The sequence below is a fragment of the Pleurodeles waltl genome, chromosome 6 (assembly GCF_031143425.1).
Source record: "Pleurodeles waltl isolate 20211129_DDA chromosome 6, aPleWal1.hap1.20221129, whole genome shotgun sequence".
In the NCBI taxonomy this organism is placed as follows: domain Eukaryota; kingdom Metazoa; phylum Chordata; class Amphibia; order Caudata; family Salamandridae; genus Pleurodeles; species Pleurodeles waltl.
Window position 1 is genome coordinate 46,169,083 of NC_090445.1, and position 10,673 is coordinate 46,179,755.

A 10,673-nucleotide genomic window follows, 5' to 3' on the forward strand; every position below is an offset into this window, starting at 1 on the left:
GCTTGGGGAGGCTACCCCTCCCAAGCCAGTCACACCTATTTCCAAAGGGAGAGGGTGTTACCTCCCTCTCCCAAAGGAAATCCTTTGTTCTGCCTTCCTGGACTTGATCAGATCAAGCAGCAGGAGGGCAGAAACCTGTCTGAGGGGTGGCAGCAGCTGGGCTGCCCGGAAAACCCTGTAAGACTGGTGGCAGCAATGCTGGGGGTCCTCTAATGAGCCCCCACAATTCATGGAATCATACTTCCAATACTGGCAACAGTATTGGGGCATGATTCCGACATGTTTGATACCAAACATGCCTAGGTTCGGAGTTGCCATTATGTAGCTGGACATAGGTTGTGACCTATGTCCAGTACACGTGTAAAATGGCGTCCCTGCACTCACAAAGTCCAATAAAATGGGGCTGGAGTTTGTGGGGCACCTCTGTTAGGGCAGGGGTGCCCTCACATACAGGTACCTGCACCCTGTCCTCTGGGCTGAGAGGGCCTACCATAGGGGTGACTTACAGTGACCTGGTGCAGTGACCCCTAGTGAAACGGGGTGTGTGCACCCAGTTCACACAGACTGCAATGGCAGGCTTGCAGAATCCTTTGCATGGGCTCCCTATAACTGATGCAGCCCATAGGGATCCCCTGGAACCCCAATGCCCTGGGTACCTAGGTACCATATACTAGGGACTAATATGGGGGGACCAGTATGCCAATTATGGGAAGAAAATGTTACTAGCAACCAAATTTAGAGGAGAGAGCAGAATCAGTGGGGTCCTGGTTAGTAGGAGCCCAGTGAACACAGTCAAACACACTGACAATAGGCAGAGACTGGGGGTAACCATGCCAAGAAAGAGGGCACTTTCCTACAGGAGTGCATTTTAGCAAGAGGAAGTAAGTTAGTAGGGTATGTTTTTAGCCAGTCTATATGGCAATTTAGTCTCTCACACCCAAAGCTCAGACTAGAAAGCCAAAAGAGAAACCTCAGCTCAAGAGTGGCCCACTGTTGGTTACTTCACCTTTCCATAAAACCTGTTTCTCAGTACAGACATGCAAAATATGGAATAAGCTTGGGGTGTAGTTTCAGGGTGGGGGTTTGGGGTGCTACATCCCCATAAAAATGTATTCTGTAGTAAATAGTTGGGTACGAGGGCTTGCAGTCTGGTATGATGAAGTGTCTGTCAGATTTTGACTGGGATTTTTACATGCCCATACTGATACACACACACATATACACACACACAAACACAGACGCTCTCAGTGGTGTAACATTAGCCCCCACCGTATGGGGGGAGCCTCGAGCGCCACGGGGCCCCATCTGCAGCACGGTCACTCACATTGCACTGGCCTACACAGTGCACAGGCTCCTGACTGGGTCAGGGGATTGGGGGGCCCCCTCAAGTTCTGTTACACCACTGTACACTCTGCCTCTGTTTTAAAAGCCTTAAAAACAGGGGCAGCTCCACTGCACTGGCGGAGGAGCGTCCCTCCTAGCCAAGAGCCAGGTGACGAAAAATAAAACAATAGTTTAATTTTGTTTTATTTTTCACCTGCTGGCTCAGCCAGCAGTGCAGGGAAGAGCCGGGCTGGGTCATGGGAGGTGGGAGGGGGGAGGAGAGAGTGCACCTAAGTGCGCATGTGGTTTGGCTTGCTGTCTTTGGCCGGCCAAACACACATGCGCACTCATGTTTCTTCAGCCCAGCTGTGTTGAACAGCTGGTCTGGAGAAACTGCACAGACCCCAGGGTTGTGTCTGAGCGGCAGTCCAAGCCGCTGAGACCAATCTTGATGCTGCTTTCATGCTACGTTTAGCATGAAAGCAGTGCCAGGATTGCAGGGGAGCCAGTGAATGCTGGGATACCAGAAGAGGAGCGCGAGGCGGCGGCTGCTTAATAATATTGATTAGTTTGAAAAATGTTGTGTTTTAAGTGTCCCTAGAAACTGGCCCTCCTCTATCTTCACTGCCCGTTAAGCACCCCCTCATGTCCTGGTACTCTTTTTTTTGTGTTTCAACAAGCTATCTCAGAGTGATTGTTGAGAAATCTGAAGATTTCCCACCCCCCCAACATTATTGACCAAACTACGCCCCTGAATAAGCTGCGATAGAAAATCAAATCCATCCACTCTTCCCGTGACCTCGTATGAAGCACTTGAGAGGGTTCACACTCGTTGTACATGCGGCTGGTAAGTCTGTCCTCACAAGCTGCGTAACGTGCTCACATGCTGCTGCGTGACGTCAGTAGCACTCTCAGGGTATCTCACACGGCACTTATATGCAGCACCAATAGTTGACACGACCACCCACTCACTACCTTCTCTCATCCAGGCACCTCAGAGGTAGAACCACTGACCACTGCACTGGAAAGTGCTTCGAGCCTCAACAAGGGGTAGAAAACGACTATTACCTCCTGTCCCGTCCCTCCCTCGCCTTCTTTTGAACCAATGAGGCTTCCTGCCTCCCCCTAGACCCTCCCTTCCCCTTTTAACCCCCCCCCCCCCACCCCCACCACCTCCTTTTTTTTCTGTCTAGTCCACGCTAGACTTACCTTTCACTTTTTCCTCCACGGCGGGGCCTGGGGGTCGTCGTTCCTGCACTCCTCGAGGCGCGTGGCTCCTCTAGGTGTGCTCTGGCCGGTCACGTCCCTGCGAGCAGGCGGGGCTGCTTGACAGACGCGTCCTGAGAGTCGGCTGGCGCGGTCAGTCGGCTCTTTGCGGCTGGGGCGTCCATTTCCAGGTTCCCCCGCCCGCGGAGCCGAGCGGAGGTGCCGGTGTGCATTTTGGGCATCAGGACTGGTAGGACGGGCGTTCTGCCGACATTTTTAACTAAAATCATTAATTATTGGTATTTTTTGATTGGTTGAATGATTTTTTGTGGGAGGTCCTGTACCCAGTATATTTAGAGGTTGGGTTCAGTGAGATGGTAGTACTATTTGAGACTGACATGCCGAAGGTTCCTTCAAAACGACGCAGGATTGTTTCTTCCACCTCCTCAGGGGAGGAGGGTACTGCTGCCATGTCTACACCTGGGGGTCGCCAGGTTCCGGGTGGTTCTTCTGCGCCACTCATGTCCAGGGAGGAGGTGCAGGACATGATAGAGGTGGCTGTTTCTAGGGCTCTCCAGGCAGGGATGGCCAGGCCTAGTCGGTCTAAAGCAACACGTCCGCCTGCTACTGCGGAGAGGTCCTCTTCAGATGATGAGGAGGGGGATGCTCCATCTACTTCCTCTGGGGGGAAATATGTCTCCAGGGAAGAGATGAGGGAGGTGATGTCACGTGTACGGGACAATTTAGGTTTTCCAGCGTTTCAGCCTACGGGATCTGACTCCCACTTGTTCCCTCAGTATCAGACACCTTCTAAGTTTGCCATGCCTTTTCAGGGACCTGTGAAGGATATAGGGGGTTATTCTAACTTTGGAGGAGGTGTTAATCCGTCCCAAAAGTGACGGAAAAGTGACGGATTTACCACCAGCCGTATTACGAGTCCATTATATCCTATGGAACTCGTAATACGGCTGGTGGTATATCCGTCACTTTACCGTCACTTTTGGGACGGATTAACACTCCTCCAAAGTTAGAATAACCCCCATAGTGTTTCGGGAATGGAAGGATGTGGATAAAGCTCAAATTCCACGATTCCTTCAAAAACTTTATTTACTAGAAGGGGAGGATGTGCTACCTCCCTCTGTTCGTCTGGATTCAATTTTGGCAACCCTGATTGGCAAGACGGCAGTCAATCCGGAGGATTGTGTGCCTACTGATGCCAAGGACCGTAAGGTGGATTCTGGTCTCAAGAGGGCTTTTGCGGCAGAGAATCTGGCCCTGAGAGCAGGTATATATTCTGCTTATGCGGCCCAGTCGTTGGTACAGGACTTTGATAAACTGGCGGTTGCTGTTCAGGAAGGTGCGGAGTGCTCCGAACTTCTGGCTGGTATGGAGCAGCAGGCCAGGTTTCTGGCGGACGTATCGTCGGATGTGGTCCGTACTTCGGCTCTGGCATCTGGGGTTTTGATTGGGGCCCGTAGGTCCCTCTGGTTACGGTCATGAAAGGCGGATCCTGGGGAGAAGTCTGCTCTCCTAAGGCTGCCTTTTGAAGGTCATAGCTTGTTTGGTGATCAGTTGCCTTCCATGCTTTCCAAGGCGTTTAAGGAAAGGAAGCATGCCTTGCCTTATAAAGGTGGCTCTGCTTCTGGCAAGGGGTGGAAGAAGCATTCCCGTTCTTCTCCCAAGATGGATGCAAAATCTTTTTCTTTCAGGAAACGTCGTTTTCAGCCCCGTTTTCCCCCTAAGAAAGCTGCTCCTTCGAACCGGGGTGGGTTCAAGAAGGGGTCCTGACAATCACTGTGGGCCTGGCATAGGGCAGGTTGGGGGAAGGCTGAGGCACTTTCTTTCTGCTTGGCAGGAGAGTGTCAGCGATCATTGGGTGCTGGACATTGTTGCCAATGGTTACGTCATAGATTTCGATGAGGTGCCTCCAGATTCAGGGGTGCGTCCCACACCTCTGCCTGCGGTCGGGGCATGGAGAAAGGCGTTGTTGAACGGAGTCCGAGACTTACTTCTCAAAGGGGCCATTTCCCGCGTTCCTCTAGAAGAAAGGGGTCGGGCACTTATTCTGCCTTGTTTCTAGTTCAGAAGGTGTCAGGGGGTTTTCGGCCTGTCCTCAATCTGAAAGGAGTGAATGCTTGGACCAAGACGGTGCATTTCCGCATGCTGTCAATTCAGTCTATTTTTCCGATGGTCAGTCAGGGGGATTTTCTGGCGTCACTGGATCTGCAGGATGCATACCTACATGTGCCAGTGGCAAAGACTTCTCAGCAGTTCCTACGGTTTGCAGTAGGCCTGGAACATTATCAGTTTTGTGAGCTGCCTTTCGGCCTCAAGTCTTCTCCCCGGATTTTCACCAAGGTGCTGGCCCCTCTGGTGGCTCTGCTACATTCAGAAGGGGTGTTTATTCATCCTTATCTAGACGATATTCTAATACATGCACCCTCACAGGTCCTGTTGCGGAGGCATGTGGCCCGAGTACTGGTGGTCCTGCAAAACCACGGGTTTTTGATCAACTGGGGGAAGTCAGATTTGGTCCCTTCCCAAGATCCGGTTTTTCTAGGGGCTCGGTTTCGGACTCTTCTAGGTTTGGTGACGGTGTCGGAAAAGAGGTTAGGTGTACTCCAGTCCCGAGGGAGGTTGTGTCGCAGTCTGCCCCCGTGCGCTTCTATGGTTACGTCTGCAGGGTCATTTGGCGTCTGTAATATTTCTGGTTCCTTGGCCGCGATTCCATCTTCTTTGCTTGATGAACTGGTTCCTGAGAAGGTGGGCGCCAGTGTCTGGTTCTCTGCTGACTCGGATTCCGGGGTCAGGGTTGATTCGCAGGGAGTTGAGATGGTGGTTGGGGTCCAATCATTTTCGGGTAGGGGTGTCTTTGTCTCCTCTGAACCCAGTTGTGATAACGACGGATGCCAGCCTCTCAGGTTGGGGTGCTTGGATGGGGTCGGCACAGATTCAGGGATTTTGGTCCCCGCTGGAGGCCAATCGGTCGTCGAATTGGCGCGAGTTGAAGGCAGTGTTGTTGGCTCTGATTCATTTCCAGGGGTCCCTGAAGGGAGTTGCGGTTCTTATTCGGACAGACAACTTAGTAGCCAAGGCTTATGTAAACCGACGGGGGGACCAGGTCGAGGGCTTTGTTCAGTCTGGCAAGGAAGATTTTTGTGTGAGCTCAGGAATGGGTTCCTTCTCTCCGGGCTACCTACATTCGGGGGTGGTCAATGTTCGGGCGGATCTGCTAAGCAGGGTGATTCCTTCCTCGCAACTTTTCTCCCTCCGGAGGTCGCTGTTTCTTCATCTTGTTCGTCTCTGGGGTCTTCCGGTGTTGGATGTGTTTACGTCCCCGGAGAATGCGAAACTCAGTCACTTCTGCTCCCGGTTTCGTTGTCCTCAGGCTTGGGAGGTGGACGGGATGTCGTGTCCTTGGCCTCAGGGCCTTTTGTACGCTTTCCTGCCATTTCAGCTGATCCGGTCCTTTCTGTTGAGAGTGCGCCATCTGGGAGCCAGGGTTATCTTGATTGCGCCCCATTGGCCGAGGGCGAATTGGTTTCCATTGCTGCAGTTGATGGCATCCGGTCGGATGTGGCCTCTTCCTCTTTGTCCGTCTCCCCTAGAGTTTCCTTGCCTCTCGAAGGGGTCGTTGAGGAGGTTACACTTGACGGCCTGGAAGTTGAACGCCGGGGTTTGACGGGTCTGGGGGTACCAGTTGCTTTGAGTTCTACTTTACTGGCTTCCAGGCGGCGTTCCACTTTGATTTCATATGGTAGACAGTGGAAAGTTTTTTCTTCTTGGTGCTTCCAGCATAAATTGGATCCTACATTCACTTCTATTTTTGATGTGATGCAATTTTTACAGGTTGGTGCAAGATTGGGGTTTTCTGTGGCTTCTCTGCGGGTGCAGTGGGCGGCTATTCAGGCATTTAGGGGTCCTTGGCGTAATCTGTCGGATGAGGGTCATTTGATGCCTAGATTTTTTCAGGGGCTTCTTAATTTGTTTCCTCGCCCTGTACGTTCTTTTCCTTCCTGGGATCTTTCATTACTTTTGGATGCATTGACTGGTGCCCCTTTTGAACCTCTGGGGGACTGTGACTTGCGCCATCTTTCTTTGAAGACGTTCTTTTTGGTGGCCATTACTTCGGCCCGCCGTTTAGGGGAATTGGGGGCCTTGGCCTGTTCTTTTCCTTTTTGTAAAGTTTTTCCGGATCGTGTGGTGCTTGTTCCGGTTCCTTCTTTTATTCCAAAAGTTAATTCTTCTTTTCATGCTCGCCAGGATGTCATCCTTCCTTCATTTTGTCCGAATCCTTCCTCGGATGAGGAGGTTCGGTTACATTCTTTGGATGTGCGCAGGGCATTGTTGGAGTATCTGCGTGTGATGGCTCCTTTCCGTAAAGGTGATTCGCTTTTTGTGAATTTCGGTCCGGCCCTGAAGGGTGAGAAGCCTTCCACGGCTTCATTAAGTCGGTGGGTGTGATCCATGATTCTGTTGACGTATTCGTTGAAAGAGGTGGTTCCTCCCCAGGGGATTCAGGGCCGTTCTACCAGGGGTATGGCGGCAACGGTGGCTGAGCTTCAGGGGGCTTCAGTGGTGGAAATTTGCAGGGCCGCCACTTGGGCCTCTCCTTCAACATTTGTTCGGCATTATAGGCTGACGGACTTGGGTAGTTTGGAGTCAGTGTTGGGTCACCGGGACTTATCCTCTATGAGGTAATAGGGGTAGGGTCTCGATGGTCTTTATGGATTGTAATAAACTTCTTGCAACTCAGTGTCCGTCTCCTGTTTTTCTCTTGCTATGTCTCATTGGTTGAAAGGAAGGCGAGGGAGGGACGGGAGGTAATGCGTCCATTTCTTACGATAATGGCATTACTCCTAGTCCTACTCCCTCGCCTTCCTTTCTGTTCCCTCCCGCCCCCCCGGTACAGACCGCCTGAGTTGCTGCTTGGGCTTGTTTTTGTACAGGAGGTGGTGGGGGTGCGGGGGGGTTTAAAAGGGGAAGGGAGGGTCTAGGGGGAAGCAGGAAGCCTCATTGGTTGAAAGGAAGGCGAGGGAGTAGGACTAGGAGTAATGCCATTATCGTAAGAAATGGACGCATTACAAAAGTTGTAATAGACGACAATTCAGTATACCAGAATCTCTGCTATTTATTTACTCATTACAAATAATGATTAAGTGAATGTATAAATGAATGAATGGAAAAAGGAATGAATGGAGGAATGGCATATTGGTAGAGCGCACAAATACCTCAAAGGGGGGTGTTTGGGCACTTGAAATGTATGACTAGTCGGAATATATGTTAAATCTTAGCCTGCCAGATTGAATAAATATGTTTTAAGTGTTTACTGAAATTATTCTGATTCGGTTTTGCCCGAACAGTTCAAAATGAGTGAATGAGTGAGTGAGTGAATGTATGAACGAACGAGTGAGTGAAAGAATGAGTGAATGAATGATACATTGCTAGAGCGCACAAATACCACAAAAAGGGGTGTATTGGCACTTGAAATGTGTGAATAAACGGAATATATGTTAAAACTTAATCTGTCAGATTGAATAAATAAGTTTTAATTGTTTAAGTATTTCCACAAATGATTGCGATTCGGTTTCGCCAGGAAAGCTTTGATGTCAGCACCTCCAAGGATCGACCTCCTCTCCCGGTTCTTTTCAATCTTGGGGTTGTTGCAGTGCTTAATTTGTGCTTGTTGTTTCCAGTGCTGAGCACCGGCACTTATTTTTGAGGGCCGGTGCTTAGTCTTCTGCCTCGAGCATTTCATGCGAGCAAAAGACACATATGGGAAAGACGGAGGAAGGGAAAACGAAAAAGCGTCACAAAGGTAGAAAGCTGCAAAGGTGAGCTGAAGAGGCAGGGATTGGCTGTAAATAGATTGAAGAGGCCCGAGATGGATTCAGGATTACGCTGCTTCAGTATTCCGGGCTCGCACATTTAAATGCAGCAGCCGCGTGTTTAACAGTAGGGCTTTGGGCACCGGCACCTTTTTATTTACAAATTAAGCACTGGGTTGTTGTCAAACATTTGGAGTTAGAGCTGAGTGAACGCGAAGGACAGGACCCTGTGAACAAGGATGTCATGTAAGTGGCTGGTCCAGTTTTAAATAGGGCCCGGTGGCACAGGAATAGCGCTTTAAAAAAGGCTTTTTTTGTTGGTAGACATCCGGGGAAGTTGTCGGAGGTGTGAGGAAATGTGAGAGCATCTTATAAACCCATGAACTGCACGGGCAGATGACTGCATTTTGGCCTCTCAGTACTCTCTGAATCAGGAATGTCAGGAGGCCCACTAATAATGCCCTGCAATATCAAGCCTCGAAATAATCAAGGCTTGGACAAGGTCCTTTCTGGATGAAGAGGGAAGACAAGGATGCAGTCCCCTGGTAACTCTCAATAAAATGAAAGATGAATGTGTCCCTCGAAAATGATTCCCGTGTTTCTGGCCTCTTTCGATGGGATATGAAAGGGTCCCAGACACTAGATTCCATTGTCATTACTCACGTTACTTAGCACCAATTCTCTTACCCATTACATGGATGGAGACGTGTAACTGCACCAAATTCCGTACTGCTTACTGCTAGAACTTGGCACCAGGTTGCGCGCAGATGGCCCCTGTGAACAGTCAGTACTAGCCGGGCAGAATGGAGGGTGCGGTAAAAGCATGGCAGGCACGTTGTTTTCCATCCATTTGCAGATTTCTATTCATTTCAGGGAACGGGAAAGCGATACTCCAAATGTAAATGATTGTTTTACGGCTTTCCCCATTGCATCATTATTGTATTGTGATGTCAGTAGGAGTCCTGTTTTCTGAGAAGTCATTCGTGCTTAATGTGAGCCGGTGGTTCTCGGTGCGGGGCACCGGCACTTATTTTTTTGATGGCCGGCACTTATTTATCTGCCTCAAGCATTTACTGAGAGCAAAAGACACGTATGAAAAAGACGGAGGAAGAGAAAAACTAAAAAGCGTCACAAAGGGTGAAACCAAAAAGCTGCAAGAGTGAGCTGGAGTGGCTGTAAATGGATAAAAGAAGCCCCAGATGACGTTAGGATTACTCTGCCTCGTATTCCGTGCTCGCACATTTAATTGCAGCAGCCGCGAGTTTCAGATGAGAGCTTTGGGCACCGGCACGTTTTTATTTACAAATTAAGCACTGGACGTGATCGGGCACGCTGAATGTCAAACACTGCGCCTGCTAAGTAGCAAAACCAGAGGTGGGCGAGCCACTGAAAGCTCGTGCCAGGCTCGAGCCTGGCTCAGCTCGAGGTCCTGTTGGGACCTCGAGCCCATAGCAGCCCAGCTTTCATGTGGGTTCTGCATGTCTCTCTCCCAGTACCATGTACTTGGAGTTAGGGCCACAGCTGTGAACCTAATGCACCAGGTTCTAGTCTCGGCGTGCCCACAACAGCCTGTGATTCTAGGCAAATTACCTCATCTCATCGTGCCTTTGAACAACGAATGGTGACATTGTGTAACTCAACGTGTTTCTGTGTAAAGCGCTCCAACGTGTTTCTTCTATTCAAAGCGCTCCAGTACCTCGGTGTCGAGTTCGCGCTATGTAAAAACAGCTGAAAGATGCACAGAGAGGTAAAAACATAGCCCTATTGTAAGGAATGTTACTCTATAATTATCTGGGTCACCTACATAGTTTACATGACAACTGTCTTGTCTCTCAATTCACTAATCGCTCATTTTTTTTTAATTATAATTTTTACTAAAGCACTTCTCAGGCAGTGCTATAAAGTATTAATGTCAAAGCCTCCACGTGCTAAAGAAATGAGCGTTTTTGAAGTTTGAAGCGACTTTATCATATTATATTTTACGGGGTTTGGGCTATGATTTACACAACAAACATTTTTTCATTTCAGGATTCGGCACGAGCGCTAAGATCTCAGCGAGACCCTTGGCTCGGCTCTCCCCGTTAATGTGTTGGCTCGCCCACTTCTAAGCAAAACAAAATAACAGAAATTGGCAAGCCTGAACCGACGAGCAAGCTCTCGGATGAACTCGTGAAAGTGGGTGTGCAGACGGGGGGGGGGGGGCACGAAGAAAGCTGAGCAACCACAAGATGGGACGTCAATGATAAAAGCAGGTCAGTGGCCTAACAAAACTTGGGGGGTGCGGGGGGCTTGCGCAGTAAATGGAGCCCCCCTCCT

The 10,673-nt window shown here is 49.9% G+C and overlaps 1 long non-coding RNA gene across 1 annotated transcript in view; it reads right to left on the reverse strand.

The window, feature by feature from the left end:
- LOC138299157 (uncharacterized) overlaps window positions 1-10,673 on the reverse strand; it is a 46,039-nt gene that overhangs the window by 5,856 nt on the left and 29,510 nt on the right. The window lies entirely within an intron of this gene.